The 16,238-nt window shown below is 45.3% G+C and overlaps 1 non-coding gene across 1 annotated transcript; it reads left to right on the forward strand.

Annotated features, from left to right (window-relative positions):
• The first annotated feature begins 15,696 nt into the window (after positions 1-15,696).
• On the forward strand, positions 15,697-15,768 carry trnad-guc (transfer RNA aspartic acid (anticodon GUC)). The gene has a single exon. It is a non-coding gene; the product is annotated as a tRNA-Asp (tRNA).
• Positions 15,769-16,238: the final 470 nt, after the last annotated feature.

The following is a 16,238-nucleotide window of genomic DNA, read 5'->3' on the forward strand; positions in this document are numbered from 1 at the left end:
CCATCTAGATCAAGGTTATCACCCTGGTTTCCTGTGCTACTCCCACCCCTCCCTCATAACATAACCAGCTATCTATGCCCTGTTCTACGTACCAATCATGTTCCCGGTGCCCAGGTGGTGGGACTGGTGACGCGGAAGGACCTGGCCCGTTACCACCTGGGCAAAGACGGCCTGGAGGAGCTGCAGCTGGCACAGACGTGATGCGTGGAAGGCGACTGCCGCGCTGCTCACCAGGCCAACCCCCCCTGCCCCCAGTCAGCCCCCGCCAGAACCCGCACCGGTCGTGCATTTCAGCAAAGTCCGGAACCCGGGATGCCAATGACTGACTTTCTGGTTTCGTTCACCGAGGGTTGGTTGTGATGGGGGAGGGGATCGATTCCATGTGTGTTTTGCGACTTTTTGTTGCCCCCTCCCAGTTTGCACATAAAATAATTTATCCGTTATGTTTTTAAAGCACTTCAGAGAGAGAGTGAGTGTGTGTGTGTGTGTGTGTGTGTGTGTGTGTGTGTGTGTGTGGTTCTACACACACTTGGGTGTCAGTCCCGCTCTGTGGTCATTTGCAAAGCTTTGGTAGCATTGTGATATACATTAGTGTAAATGTGTAAAAAGCATTTCAAGCTGTGTGTGTGAGAGAGAGAGAGAGAGAGAGAGATTAGCCAGGCCAATAACGTTCCTCTTTTACTCAGAGTTTTTTGAGTGTGGTCTATTGACAGAGGGTACCACAGTTTTCTTGTGACTTTAGTTTTACTTTAGGGGAAGTTAATTTTCCTCTCCCAGATAATTGTCTTGCACATTGTACCATTAACCAATGCCTCCCACCCCTCCCATGCCAGTGTAGGTAAGACCAACCCTGCCCCCCCCCCCCCCCCCGGAAAAACCCTGACTCGCTTTGACCTTTTTCTCTCATGCTGGATGCTAGCGGTTTTTAACATACAGTGTTTTTTCTCGTGAATTCGCCCATTGGCTGACTGCCACACTGCCTGCGTCCTCCCCCACCCACGCCAGTACGTGACAGTATGTATCCCCCCCACCCCGGGTGATTCTCCAGGTCCTGTGTTTTTGATGGCGATTTGTCTCTTGTTGCGCCGTACAGCCTCTAGGTGGCAGAAACCCTGGTTTCTGATATATACCTGAATAAATTATGCAAATCGGGGTCAGGTTTACATGGGTCGGGTGCCAAACAATGCCAGTAGTGTGTGTGTGTGTGTGTGGGGGGGTGACTTCACAGGTGCTCTCCTGAAAATGTGTGTATATCATTGTTTTTAAATGGCACTTACTGAAAGCAGAGTGGGGTTCAGGGCAGCTTAATGATTTGCAAGGTGACCATGGGTCGTGTTTGGCCAAGGGGGCGCTAGTGTGTTGAGGAAAGGAACTTATTCTGGTCTTTGCAGGCTGTGCTAGAAACCCAAACCCACCCCCATGGCTGTATGTGGCTCCGCACTTTAAATGCTTCTTACCCCACCTCGTTTCCCATCTGCGCCCTACAACTTACAAATCCTTGCAATGTCACGTGCAAGGGGGCCCCCTACTGGCCAAGCAAGGCCCTACAGTCGCTGGTGCCCTTGGGGGTCCAGCCGTACAGTTTTTGCCAACAGCAGAGTTTACACTTTGACTAGTTATGTGCTGTTTAGTTATTTTGTTTTTAATTAAGGTGAACTTGCCTAAGTGACCCTGATCAGTTAAATAGGGTTTTTACCCACCCAACAAGCCTATCGAAAATGGACATACCAGTTAAACGGTAAACGATGTGAATCCCTTATCAGATTTTGATTTTATTCTGAATATTAAATGTCGTGTTTTAACTCAACCTTAAATAAATTAAAGTATCTCCATTTTAAAGAGCACTGTGACTGGATGAGAGAATTGTTTCGGCGTTGGCAAGTACCACCTTAGCGTACATTTATAGAAACGGCTGAAATATACTGGATAATTTTGCATAATTTTTATTTTGCCAAGCTTGATTTTCTTCTGTGATTTCTGAAATCTAATAAAGGTTTTGATGCATATGCCTATTTGTATTGCACGAGTCAGTCATGCTGTTTAATAAGAATCATTTGTATTTATACAAACAATGATAAAAAAATTATTGTATTAAATGGCGTGTTTGATGATACTGCTGGTGACTCCGTGGCACTCTTTGAGCAACGTGTCCGTATCCTAATTTTCTACCTTCTGACACACAAATTCTCAGACTAAATGAGATTACTGCAGTCCCGTTGCCGGGGTAATGCAATTGTTTAGGTGGATGTCGCTGAATGCATTTCAGTGGGAGGTCCAGAAAGCCTGGGACGCGATTTGACGGGGTAGAAATGAGATGAACGGTTCTGTTGTACCTTGCAGATTTGTACCTTGCAGATTTCCCTCGATTTGCTTATTAGTTGCTGGAAATCAATATTTAAAAAAAAATGTGCGTTGAACATGCCTTTCCATCCCGATCCATGAACCCAGTTTTCCCAGATATCAGCAAAACAATGAGAAATTCTATATATAAAAAAAAAAAAATCAACATTTGATTAAGTTTTATTAATGCTTGCTTTCATGTTAAAAAATTTTGGTGCACAATTTAATTTTTTTTTTAACACACAACATTTGGTTGAAATTGTAACGTGGAACATCAAGTCTGGGGCGCAGTTAAGGGGGGGAGATTAGGACAGTAAAAAACTTGGAACATAACTGCATTGGTGTGGGTTTGTGGCCCAATATGATATGCATTCATGGGGCCCAAATTCTCTAGCAGAATCACAGCATAGATTTCTTTGTATATTTTTTAGGTTTAAAGAACTCCGGAGATTGAGATATTGTGTTTTTAAAGTTTCCTTGGACTCCCACAGTAAATTTTACAGAGCTGGGGTCTCCATAACTTTTGCTGTGCAATAAATTTTGCTGACTGGGAAAGGGGGGGGGGGGTTCCCCAAGATTTTTGCCGGCTCGCCTACCCATCGGCTCACCTTGAAAATGCCCAAAATGCCACCTGGCTGTTCAGCCCTGCTATAAAGTTGCAGAAAGACACGACGTTGTACTGTGACCTTACGATGTTACAGATCCGAGAAATAGCGTACTAAGCAGCACGTGTTTCCCTGCTGTGTTAAGGTGGGCCTTAGAAACCCATAACGCACTAATGCAGCTCTGGATGGCGGGCTATGCGTCAGTAATGCTGTCAGAGAAGATTCACTCATTAGTCTGATGTGAACTTAATCAGATTATGGGTCCTTTTTAGTCGCAGAATACAACATAATCCATGGCAAATGGACATCGGTGCCGTCTTTATGATGTTATGCTGACAGTGCCTTTAATCCCACCCCCCACCCCCCACCAATCCCTTTCCCAACTTCATGTTGTCTCTTAATCCTGTATGTTTCAGTAATATGAAGACGGAATTTCAGTATTCTCTGTTGCGGTTGTTTTATTTTTATCTCGCGAGTTTCATGCATTTTTAAGAACCGCGCAGAACATCAGTTAACTCTGTGCTGCTGGAATCCTGAGGATTGCCTTGATGGGTAGTGTAGGAGTTGAAGGATTTGCGTAGTCAGATTTAATTTTTTAAAAAGGAAATCTATTAAAAAGTAACATGCAAAGTAGTTTATTATTATTATTTTTTTTTTTTTTTTACATAAGAATTTCAAGAGAAACTGAGAGCCTCGTTTTAATGGGCTTGTCTGGTAAAGTTAGTTTGACACTTGTACTGCATGTATTATTAAACATTTATCTATCCATCCATCCATCCATCCCGGCTCCGTCAACATGCAAACTTCAGTAATTCAAAACACTTAGTATTGAGCTTCCATTGTGAGCCTTAGCAGCCAATAAACAAACCGCCAATAATGAATATCACAGGCTTTGGTGATGGACACAGACTTCCAGACACGCCCCATATTCCTGACGCATTCCTCACCATGACCCTGTCTACTTCACATTCGCAGCCCAATATTTCATTCAAACTGGAGTTCGAAAGCTTGTTGGAGCCGAATGGACAATTTTAAAGACCAACATGGCAGAAAATTCAGTTCTGAAAGAAAGGAAGTTTCGATTTTTAATGAACTTATGAGATGCAGCAGAGATTCATCTTACCCTCAGTAATCTTTAGTTATAGCTTTCAGGGACTGGGATATAGATAATTTAGAAATGTGCTGCTTTTTAAAACACTAAGTAGGATTCCAATACTTTTCCAAGACACGGTATAATAGTATAATGTATTGTTGGTGCGCTGTGGGAGGGAGGTGCTGTCCTGGCAGGGGAGACAGGTGACTGAAACCTTTTGTAGCGATTTGTTCCGCCTGTCTGTTGGGCAGAATTTAGTTTGCTCTCTTTGTGCTTCCAGTAAATCTAGGTCCCGTTCCCATCATACCAGCAAGTCCGTGCAGGGTGGATCTCTGGCTAATCTCTTTTGTTGTTTGATTCCCTCCACGGAGGAAAAAAAAAAGAACTCGAGGTCACCTGCGGTTCCGAACCACATCTCCAGCAGGTCAGTGATCTCAGAGTAGCACATGCCGTTTATAAGCCAAAAGAAAAATGGTTGAAAAGTACGACACCTGTGTTATTCTATTTTGGTATTTAAGTGACAGAATTCCACTAAAGGTGAATTAAAAACTTGCTTAATTTATTGAGAAATGCTGAAGAAGTAAATGAACAAAGGATGAGAGAAGCTGCTGGAATCTGAAGCAGACATGATGCAGGTTCGAAACTGCACAGTTTTGATCTGGAATATGGGACACAATCCACATTATAAGCACTGAGCTAAATGCCAAGTTTTAAATGGCTATTTATCTATTACAACCATTGTTTCAGTGAAAGTTGTATGCAGATGTTTATTACTTAGTAATAAGGCAATATTTGGCTCAACTATGGTTTGTCTGTTACTAATGAAATAAACTTTTCCTATATATAGAGACACAGGACTTTTCTCACTTCTGATCTAAACCATAATTTAGTCTGTTCTTATTTAACATGACACTATAATAAAAATACATCCGAAGTTAAAAATCCTGGAAGACTGCGTCAAATAGAGCAGCAGAGCACCGCCCCCAAACAGCCTCTGTGGGGCAGCAGTGAGCTCAGAGTGCATCCCCCCCCCAGGAGGCAGTGTTAGGAAGAGCAGGCTGCTGTGGGACTTGCTGGTGACCCCAGGGACTTGGTCTTGCCGTTGTCCTCTAAGGCCTGGGCGAAAAGGGCAGGGTTACGGCTGGAGTGCCGCTGGCGTCTCACAAAGGGAAAGACACTGGGGCATGATGGGAAGGAGAACATGTTAGCGTTCCGCTAACACTTGTGGCACTGCCTTTTCTAAGTCAGCCATGTTGGAAAATCCTTGACTACCGTGGAATTACAAACAGAAACTGGAGAGCATCACAGGGGACGCAAAAGCAATTAACATTACAGAACTCTGTGTAGTCTTAGTGACGAAGCTAAGCTGAAGCCAGCAGTTCACACTAAGCCCAAAAATCCCTGGAATTAATCGTTAACAACCCCAGAAACAGAACCTGTGTGTATCCCACACCAATATGAGTCTTATCCCCTTATATAAAATACATGGAATATATTACAGAAAGACCCCTTTTATAGAAGATAATAGTTTTACCTTTTTTTGGTCTCTTGTGGTTCTATGGCTCTAGCCAGCATGTTTTTGTAGAGATCGGACTTTAAATAGCGGGCGTAGGAGTCCTGAGGGTGAGAGGAGAGGCCGAGAGCCCGTTTTAATGAAGCTGTCATCCACTTTCATGGCTGTGCACAGTTAATGCTCCTACCTTCTTCATCAGGAAATAGATGTGCATCTGGGCGTCATCCAGGACAAAACGATGTGGGCTTTTCATGCCCTGCAGGGTCTTCTCCATGGTCTTGCTGTCCACGTTTACCCACTTGCTGGCTCCCGGGGCCAGGAACTGCCTGGGGGGAAGGAAGTGATGAGCCTGAGCTTTGCAGTCCCACTGGGAGTAAGCAAGTGCCACATCAGGGCCTGCTCTAAATTCAACTGGGATGCAAACTGTCCCACTGGGCCACAAGGTCGCACTCACTTGTAGACCTCTTCCACCTTCTGCGGGATCGTAGCGCTCTCGCCGTGCCGGATGTCCTCACAGGCCTCCCAGAAACAGAGGTTCTCCACTGTGAATGAAACAGCGCATGCATCAGCTACCTGCAGGAGGCGCTCATCACGATGCCAATATGGAGGAGAATTGCCTTTCATAGAGGGATCATGATTATTAATTTAGCAGATGCTAGATCCTATTTTTTTTTTTTTTTTGAGAGGGCAGGGTCAGTCAGTCCCTGGAGTAACTGATCGACGGCCCAATAGTGAGGTCACTCAGCTGACTCTGGGATTTGAGCTGATGACCTCCTGCAATGAATCCCAATCTGCTGAGTCACACACTGCCCAAATAGGCCCGCAGTGATCAAATAATGAATATGATTCTTACTTGCTGACGATGCCTCCATGAAGCTGATCTACTTGGGCGGGGGGGTCTACATGCTGCTCACCACTGAACTCCTTCTCCAGGTACTCCCTGAACTTGCACCGTCCCAGAGGGTCCCTAAGGAGCTCCGTGAAGCCGAACCCCCATCGTTCCACCCGCAGCTTGGTGGGTGTCTCCACCCTGCACCAGGAGGCGTGGAAGTGAAGAGACGACAGTCACCTCTGGGGGTGTGGCCCTGAAGAGGCAGGATGGGGCGCGGTAACGCACACTCACATGTCGGCATTCAGCGTCCAGAGTGCCGTGTCATCTGTTATCCAGGGGTTGCTGGGGGGGCAGCCTTGCATCATGGGGTCATGGTTCAGGTACTGCTCGCTGAACTTAAGGAAGCTGAACACAGAAGACCAGCCATTCCCAGTTTTAGTCCTACTTTCTATAATCCTTGCAAGTCATCAAATATTCAGGTTCAATGCTGGCATATTCCAGCAAACTGGAGCTCGAAATGGTGACGAAATGATTATACGTCATTGAACCCTATAAGGAAATTCTCTTTTCATCTCCTCCATCTTGCTCTCCATAGGTGAGAGAAAGCTTGGTAGCAAAGGGCAGCTGCCCGTAGAGGCTCCCAGGAACCTGGGGGTTAAGGGCCTTGTTCAAGGACCCACAAGTGTGCTGAAGCCAGGCTTGAACCGGCGACCTTCTGATCAATATTAAGTAATTATTTGCAGTTAAATACAGTTCAATTCAGTTTAATAGTCAACCGGTTTCAATATTAGTTAGGCATCATTAATCCAGGATATGTGTGACTCTGAGATTTATGGTGAAAGATGGATGGGCAGATGGACGAAAGAACGAAATAACGAGGTTAGATTTTCACAAAGAGCAGTCCCCAGCATTTTTGTCAGAATTAACATGAAATAGATCCCCCCCCCCACCAATCAGAGGCACAGTATACAGAATACCCAGAGATATCCCCCAGTTAGGGACTAATGTGGACTGGTGTCGAACCAGTGGTCCCCCAGCTATGCTGGGACTGAGGCTGAATCACAGGTGTTGGGGGGGGGTAGGTGGGGGAGGCTGTTATCCAACCTTTCCAGGCAGATGGAGGACTTGACCCTCGAGCGGCCCAGGGATTTCCTGATGTGTTCAATCTGGTGTCGGGAGCCATGAAAAATCACACGGGGAATATAAGAGTCAGAAAAAAGGCACAGCATGGTACACATCCAAGCCCTGATAAGAGCCATGCTGTTGTACCTTTAAACAGAATTTGTCAATATCTGAGAGCCAACAAAAGAAAACGACAACACAGATGTAGATCCTTCCGAAGCAATTTTCTTATGACAGCATTCTTAAGAGCCCACTTAATCACCCTCTTTGGTTGTTCTTGGCAACCATCCCATCAGCTGAAATAGGTTCACTCTAAATTCTTTCAGGCTTACCTCTCTTTTGTAGTAGTCCGCGTTCTGTTCTGTAAAGAAGGAAGAAACAAAACCGTCTCTAAACATGATATAAGCCACATGTTTATGGGAGTTTTACTTGCGCAAAAATGTTCTGAGGGCACAAGGTTCATTGGTTCAGAGAGATAACCAATCAGACTGTAGAAGTGGTGGATACAGGCAACTAGAGGAGGGGGGGGGGGGGTCAACCAATCAGATGTCTTGTTCCTGCCTCCTCTAGTTCCTTAGACCCACCTCCTCTACAATCTAATTGGTTATCTCTCTGAACCAATCATTTTTCCTTCTGCCCTCAGAACATTTTTGTGAGGGTAAAACTCCCACGAGCGAATCACATGCAAGGAATCAGACAGTAGGAATTCTGCTCACACTCAGCTCCTGGCTTTACTAAGCAGACATCCAGTCTAGAAACCATGAATAATATAGCACTATTACGAGTATGTATTGTGGGACTGCTGACGTACTTACGTTAGCATGGAAAACGAGAGCAGGAAGTGAGGAAGAAGTGAGACAGAAAGATGAGCACAACGAAGTGCTGTCACACTCACACACGAGCTTCCCTCGGATGCCCTCCCACCAAAAACACTGATTATCACTTCACTTCCTTGGGTAATTTGGGGGCCCAAGGCAACAGCCCTATTCTGCCTATAGCTGCCATATATATATAGATATTAATATACATATTTTTTCTTCATGACTTTGATCTTATCTAGGCCCCGAGCGGCTCTCTTGTTTGCCCGGATCCGGTCCTGTGACTGACAGAGGCGATAAACAGCAGGTACTGGCATTACGGAAAAAATGTATATGCTTAATAAAAAGCTCAGACCAGCTGGACTCGGGAGTTGTGCCGGTTCCTTCGCTCAGGGCCTTGTTCTTGAACGCTGAATGTTCCCGGCTGCAGAAAATCAGAGGGTGAGAAATCCTTAGCTGAACTTCAGATGAAGAGTGAGCTCGTTTCTCTCAAGCAGACTGACGCCGGTCTAACGCTGCATTAATACCCCTTAGCACTACTGGTCACATTTCCCATGATGCCACTGGGTACAGCCCATGGCGACACTGCCCAGTAGGGGACAGTGTGACAGCTTTCCAAAAGGACCATTCGGTCCTGGAGGGCCAGTCGGTGACACAGTATCCATGATCAGGACTGGGGTACCCTGCTTTACAGAATAAACTAACCAAATGTCGATACTGAATGCAATCTGATTTAACATGGTTTCCCTTAAATCCCAATTAAAGTGCTTCAGATCAGCTCAGGACTTAACAGCAGAGAGGACTATTTGGCAAATTATTACGCTGCTATTTGCAATTACATCCATTATCTCTCCGCTAACATGCAGCATTAAGCCTGAGCCGCAGGAATAGAGGTCAGATAATGGATCCGGTATTCCGGAGGTGGATCCTCTTCCAGCTCGTTTAAAAGGCCCAACAAGTGGGGGGGTGGTGGGGGGGGAGACGCAAACACAGCATGTCTGCATTTTAGCTTCAGGCCGTCTCCCAGTCCCTTCGCACTCCTCTCTCCCAGATCCAAGCATCACCAGTCTTAGCGATGCGTCTCGTGTTTCTCGGGCAAAGAGAAAGGAGGCAGGAAGCGGCCATTTTGTCATTTGCTGGTTTTAATCCCCCCCCCCCCCCCCCAGCTTCCCCCGTCCACCTGGCCGTACCAGAGTGCAGAGCGTCCCTGCCTTTTAAACACGAGCAGCACCTGACTGGGGGGCCCTACGCTGCGTGGTTTTTGGCTCAACTGTGTTTCCGTCTAATTGGCGTCAAAACGGTGGGTTTCATCAATGAAGGTGGTGTGTGGCTGAGCGGGTTGGCAGTCGCCGCCTATGACTGGAAGGTTGCCGGTTTAAATCCCACAGTCAGCAGAGTGACATCACCACTGGACCCCTGAGAGAAGTCCCTAAACCCCCAACTGCTCTAGTCTCAATAAAAGGTACATCTGCAAAATAAGCTGAATTTAGGATGTGATCCGCAGCTGCGTGGCTGCCATTCCCACCTCCTGATGCCGCCCCGGATGGGGATAATGGCCCACATAAACGCTGATGCTTATTAGCCCTGAGAGATGCTGCGCACCCAGCAGAAAGGGGCCCTAGTGACGGCCGGGATTAAGCCAGATACACACCACACTCTGCTCCTGTCCCACACTTTCATTCTCCACTCTCCTGTGTTATTCATGAACTCCAAATTACACTCAGCGAGGGTGCAGTTGCTCATTCCCGCAGCCTGCTGTCCCTGTCTGTCTTCTGAAAGCTCTCGTCCCACAGAACATAGGCTTCTTCCCAGCTAAGTAAATATTTCATGATCACACTGAAGCAGTAGTGGGTTATCAGGCCTGAAGTGATATATTCCTCCCCCACAAAGTATGCATGGAGACACTCTGTGTGTCTTACTTAACGAAGATAAAACTCCCCCCCCCCCCCCCCCGTGAATTTTGCTGAGCTCAATGCTCTGGAGATGACGGAGATCGAAAATTATACCGGAAATGTTCCATATGTCCCTTACAGATGTTTCCTTTGCCTTCCTTCATTGAACAAACCCGTTGTCGTGGGAGAGAACTGCACAACCCCCCCAGCTCTCTGTGGGGGAATGGGACCCTGCCTATGCCTTCCTGCCAATCCTGCCAAGTTTCCCCTGTAAGTTGAAGGATCTCCTAACAGGCCTGCATGTAGATTAATGTCATACCCAGGACAAAGCAATTGCAGGTTAAGGCCCTTGCTGAAAGGCCCAACGGAGTAGAATCACTCTGGGCATTCACAGGATTTGAACCAACAACCTTCCACTTGCTTGCACAGATCCCTAGGCCCAGAGCCACCACTCTGCCCCACAACCTCAAAAAAATCCTAGAATCGCCCCCAGCCTGAGGCGATATTCGAGCTGCCAAGGTGCATTGAGTTCAGGTTTACCCAGTGTGTGCTTTACTCTAATCACAGCATACTGGGTTTTCGCCGGGGCAGATGTAGGGAGTCAGGGGTTTCGGGGGAGGTGCTTACTGGCGGTCTGTTGACGAGCCAGTAGGGCCTGTTCCTGACATTCCAGCACGATGCGGTCCGCCTTGCGCCTCTGTTTGGCTGCCCTGGTAGGAGCAGAGCAGTCGATGGAGAGTCAGAAAGCATACTGGGTAATTAGCATATAGCGGTAATCACTGAACTGCAAGGTAGGGTTTTCATTTTTCTGTTTCCTTTTTCACTTAGAAATGGATTTCCGACTCTAGTGTTTAGGCTGAGGTCTGATTTAACAGATAGGAGGGAAATTATGACCACACACCATGTTACTTTTTAATTTAGGTAACATCATCATCCTCTTAATACGAGATTTATTCATCCATTCTCATCTGTCCCCTTGTGTGCATTTATGAAATTGATTTCATAGCTCGATGCGACAGTATTCCCGGGCTGGGGTGGGGTTTACCTGAGCTGCTCCTTCGCCTGCATCACCACGAAGTCCCCAGGTGTGGTTGATCCGTTTGTGCAACATGTTGTAGCTGTCCTGCGGAGACGATGTTTAAATGCGACATTGCCAGGTCGCACGGCTGGCTGCGTTGCTGCATGGGTTCACGTTATGACTCACAGGCCGAACCCCTCCCAGGATATCAGCTGGCAGTGTCGGATTCACAAACCCTCTTACTGATGAGAACCTAAAATGCGTTGACCCTGACGCAACATGGCGGCAAGTTGGTGGATGTCTATGTGCGATCCTACTATGTGCATAATTGGTGGGAGGTTTTCTTACACAAAAATGTTCTGAGGGCAGAAGGAAAATGATTGGTTCGGATAGATAACCAATCAGATTGCAGAGGAGGCAGGACCAAGACATCTGATTGGTTGCTCCTGCCTCCTCTAGTTGCTCGGAATCCAACCTCATGTACAATCTAATTGGTTATCTCTCTGAACCAATCATTTTTCCTTCTACCCTCAATAATATTTTGTGTAAGTAAAACTCCCATGAGCATTCAGCTATCACATGATCTCATCAAGCAATGCTTCAGACCAGCGAATAAGAATAGCATTGAAATGTACATAAATAAAAATTTTCTCTTACCTTTTTCATAGTCTATCAGCTGCCCTTGCTTTCTGATATTCTTCTTAGTCAAATAAATCGCTTTAGAAGAGCAAAAGAAAGACATGGCAAGAAACTGTGTTTTTCTATTATTCTAGTAAAGGGAAGTAATGATGTAATAGGCGAGCACATGATTAATAATTGGTAATCACCGTAATCTAGCTCGGAGGCTGGCCACTGCTGAGAGCTCCAGAAGTACGGAGTCTAGCAAAAAGGAGATGCTGTCATTTGAAACTATTCAGAAGCAGCGTGACAAAGGTGCTTTGTGATTTAACATGTCAGGGGACAAGGCGGGTGGAAGGCATTTTGCTACTTTAACTGGCATTGGTTCTCATACATCAGTGTTTCCCAATCCGGTCCTCGGCGACACACAGATGATCCACGTTTTTGCTCCCCTCCCAGCTCCCTACCAGACAGTCTACGTTTTTGCACCCTCTCAGCTCTGGAGCCCGGACCAGATTGAGAAATACTGTCCTACACGGTAATTCCGCAGTCTCTCCAACGAATAGTTTCGATATGCGTGCCCCCCCACATGGCCACCACCCTCTCGCGCTGCCCTCCATCTGAAGAAACCGTGGTTTTAGGTTACCTGGAAGCGATACGGCGTCTCGTCGGGCCCCAGGACGAGCGTCCTGGGGTCCTTTAGGGGGTAAATGTAGCCGTGCTTCACGATCAGATTCCCCACATGAAGTGCCTCTGAAAACACACAAAGTGGTCACTCATTTCCACGTAAACTACTCAAAGCTCAAACAAATCCACTACTCGTAGCCCAGATTTAGGCATAGTAATTCTCTAAATTTTTGTCAGTGGAATACAGTAGAACACACGATAACTAGAAACTGAGTAGGCATATTATATTTTATTTTACGGTATAGCAAGTAACTGAAAAAAACGTTGACATGGTGCACAGAATAAGCCGCGGGATGGTGCATTCCTCATCGGAACTATAATTAATTACGAGTAATTGGGACTTTCCACTTTCCCGGCTGCCTCCGCGGCCATTGGCAGTCAGGCGCTCCCGGGGGTTTCAGACCGGCGCAGCAACAGCGCTGCTAGGGGGAAGCCTAGTGTTTACAGGGAGGGGTAACTGCTTACCGGGGCAACAGGTTTTTTGCCCCATTCAAGTCTGTTAATTGCATCTGCCATCTACTGCCTAAAAGTCCCCTCCTTTCCATTCCGACTTCTTTTCCAATCTGGGCTGTAAATCAGGGAAATCTGCTCCCTTGCTATTTAAAACCTCATCTGCATCGCCCGGGAATTCAGGACAACAGCGTCTTGCAGAAGTGCATAATGAGGGAGACGGATAGCGATATTTCTCCAGGCATGACTGACTGCCTCTGGCTATCAGCGAAGTTTGCATCGGGACTATCAAACCGTACAGCTCAGCATTGCGTAGCGGCGCGACTCGGGACTGGCCTACAGATTATTTGTACTAATAGCCTCTCAGCAGAAAGATAAATAATTCAGCAGATAAATTGACGCCAGGGGAAGAAAATCCCAAAAGCTTCAGGCGAATGGGGTGTCTATGTTATGGACAAGCTCAATTCTGACATTTATTAATTCACAGGCTCAGCAATATCAATGGAACAGAACATGCTTCTGTCAGACACGTGAATTGGCATATGCTTACACATAAATGCAGCTAGGCTAATCTGTTGTATGGATGACAAATTCTATTACTTCATTTGTATTTATTATTCAAAAGACTCGTTTATTTCTGTTATTTTATTACAAAAAAAAAAAAACCTGATGACGTCTTTCGCCCAGCAGGGGCGCCATCGTCGTCACGAAGGGAAAAAAAACAATCGATTAACCTCACATAAGAGCACCAGGTAACGCTTCCCTACATACTTCTCGGCCCTACCTTCTTCCATGATGGAGTACTTCTGAATTAGCCACTCCACGATATCATTTCCCTGGGAAGGCATAGCGAGGAAGGCATCTAGTTAGAGTCGAGAAATGCATTAAGCCGTCATAAATCAAAAAACGCTGAACTCGATAAATAAATTACATAAATAAATATGAGCGCAAGGAGATCGATGACAGTCTTAATGCACAGGATTCCCGAAGACCGCCGATGTATGGGCTTTCCTGTGAAGGGCTTAAATGACCATTAGGACCACGGCCCCCGGGACACTGCACGGCCGGGTGTAAGACAACCCGGGCGGCATGAAAAATTATTTTTAAAAAGTAAAATATGTATCGTGCACCTGTCATCGCATGTGGAATCACTGTGATTAACAGTCTTTGATTCTTCATCTTTATCCCCATGTCGGGATCTTGCATCGCCACAATGACTTGTTCAATCTGGGATAAGAAGAATAGTCAAAATCGTGAAATCAAGGTGACGACAGACATAGTGAAAACGTTCAACCTAGTAATATAATAATTGCTTAATGTGTGATTTGATATGTAATCGTTATATTCATCATTAAATCACCGGAGAGACACACTCATATATTTAGGCATATATATAAGTAAACTACAAGGTTTTTCCTCTGACTATCTTAACTGCACGTCAAAGACGTTATCGGATATTCCCGACTACAGACTTTCGGTTTGATCATTTATTCGCGTTATTAATTCGGCTCCTGATTACATTAAACTAAACATGCTCAGATTGTTACAACCTTTGCTTGTCGGTTATTTTTGGGATCTTTCTGGATGGCTCAAGGCGGGGTCTGTAAGCACAAGCAAACTGCCAGCACTTTTGTTTTACATGAAAATAGTTTGATGTCGGCCTATTGCGTTATTGTCTGGCTATAATTTGGAGGCAATATTAAACAATAGGCCCATATATTGTAAATATACATGTTGTGTTGTTTTGTTGTTATCACAAACGTATAGCCTGATCATAAATTTCATGGATACCTGGATGTTGTATGTTCCATTATATTTATGAATGAATGATTTATGTGAAGTCTGGCTTAGATTCGAGAATTAATCATATAGATTAAAAAAAGTTTTCATTTAAAACTTATCTCATATAATAAAATCCTCGTCCGAACGAACATATGTCAGAATGAAAAAAACATTTAAATTATTTTGTGATGCATCAGTATCAATAGCTACAACGTCATAACAGATATAGATATAATGCGGTTTCATACTTTTGAAGTTGATGCGTATCTCCCGAAAAAATCAACTCCAGAAGAGTCCGCGTCTGTAAATGCCTGAACTTCGGAATCGATCCTACCTTTGTTAGGCGCGGCATCTGTGGTCTTGCAGCTGTTTCCCTTGGATAAAGATGTTAATTGTCATGCTTACAGCATCTCGATCTCCGGCGTTTGTGAAGTTGGGATTGATGCTGTCCTGTGTTTTTTTTTTCCTTCCACACTTAAGCTCTGCTTGTTACTGCCCCATAGCGGAGCGCAAGTGAAACGGGACTACCGGAGATTTGCACTGTTTTTTCTGTTAGTGTGTATAATCAAAATATGACTCAGTTTTGGCCAGTTAGAAAAAATATGATAATAGAAAAGTATTCTTTTCCTCTCACTTTTTTTTCTTGATTTAATTACCGACTTCACGTACTTACACTGTGTCCCGTTGCACGATGTAATATTGCGAAACTATGATTTTGTGGCAGTGTTTTGTAAAGGAATTTTCCGTTTAATCATCGTCTTAGTATAAAGCTATATGGTTGTTCTGGTATCAGTGGACGTACATTATGTATTTTTTCTTCTCTTGAGCACCATGGTCATGACATGAAGCTCAGTCATTGATTACTCGCAAATGTTAGTAGTCATCCGCTGTTTATCTTGAAGATGTAAAAGTAGTGCGCGTACATCTCCTCGTTAGTATAGTGGTGAGTATCCCCGCCTGTCACGCGGGAGACCGGGGTTCGATTCCCCGACGGGGAGAGTCTGCATCTTTTTGCCTCGGTCTCAAAAGGCACCAAGCTAGAACCGGCCCCGTGTTAGTGGAAACGGGGCTTGTGACTTGTACTCATGCATAATATTCTGCGGGTCGCTCAGCAGCGCAGCATATGAAACTAGACTCGGATTGTAAGTGTGTGGTTTTGATAATTGATGTATGGATGGATGGATCCTTAATAAGAGATATAAACAATAAGGTCCAGTCGCCAACTAATCATGTAAAATACGTCATAAACTCATGGTTGTTAAACCCAGAATAAAAATGAAGACGTATAACTAGGAAAGTCAACCTTGCACATTTCAATTTTGGTTCGATATAATCACGTTGTCCTTAACCCTCCAGTGCAGGAGGGGACGGTAATGCGCATCGAATGTTTCCGAACCTGTGTGTGATACAACCGAGGAAGAGCCGATGACTTCGGGGGAGGAGGGGCAGGCGACTCGGAAGAAAAAGC

This window comes from Brienomyrus brachyistius, unplaced genomic scaffold (assembly GCF_023856365.1).
Source record: "Brienomyrus brachyistius isolate T26 unplaced genomic scaffold, BBRACH_0.4 scaffold236, whole genome shotgun sequence".
Lineage (NCBI taxonomy): Eukaryota > Metazoa > Chordata > Actinopteri > Osteoglossiformes > Mormyridae > Brienomyrus > Brienomyrus brachyistius.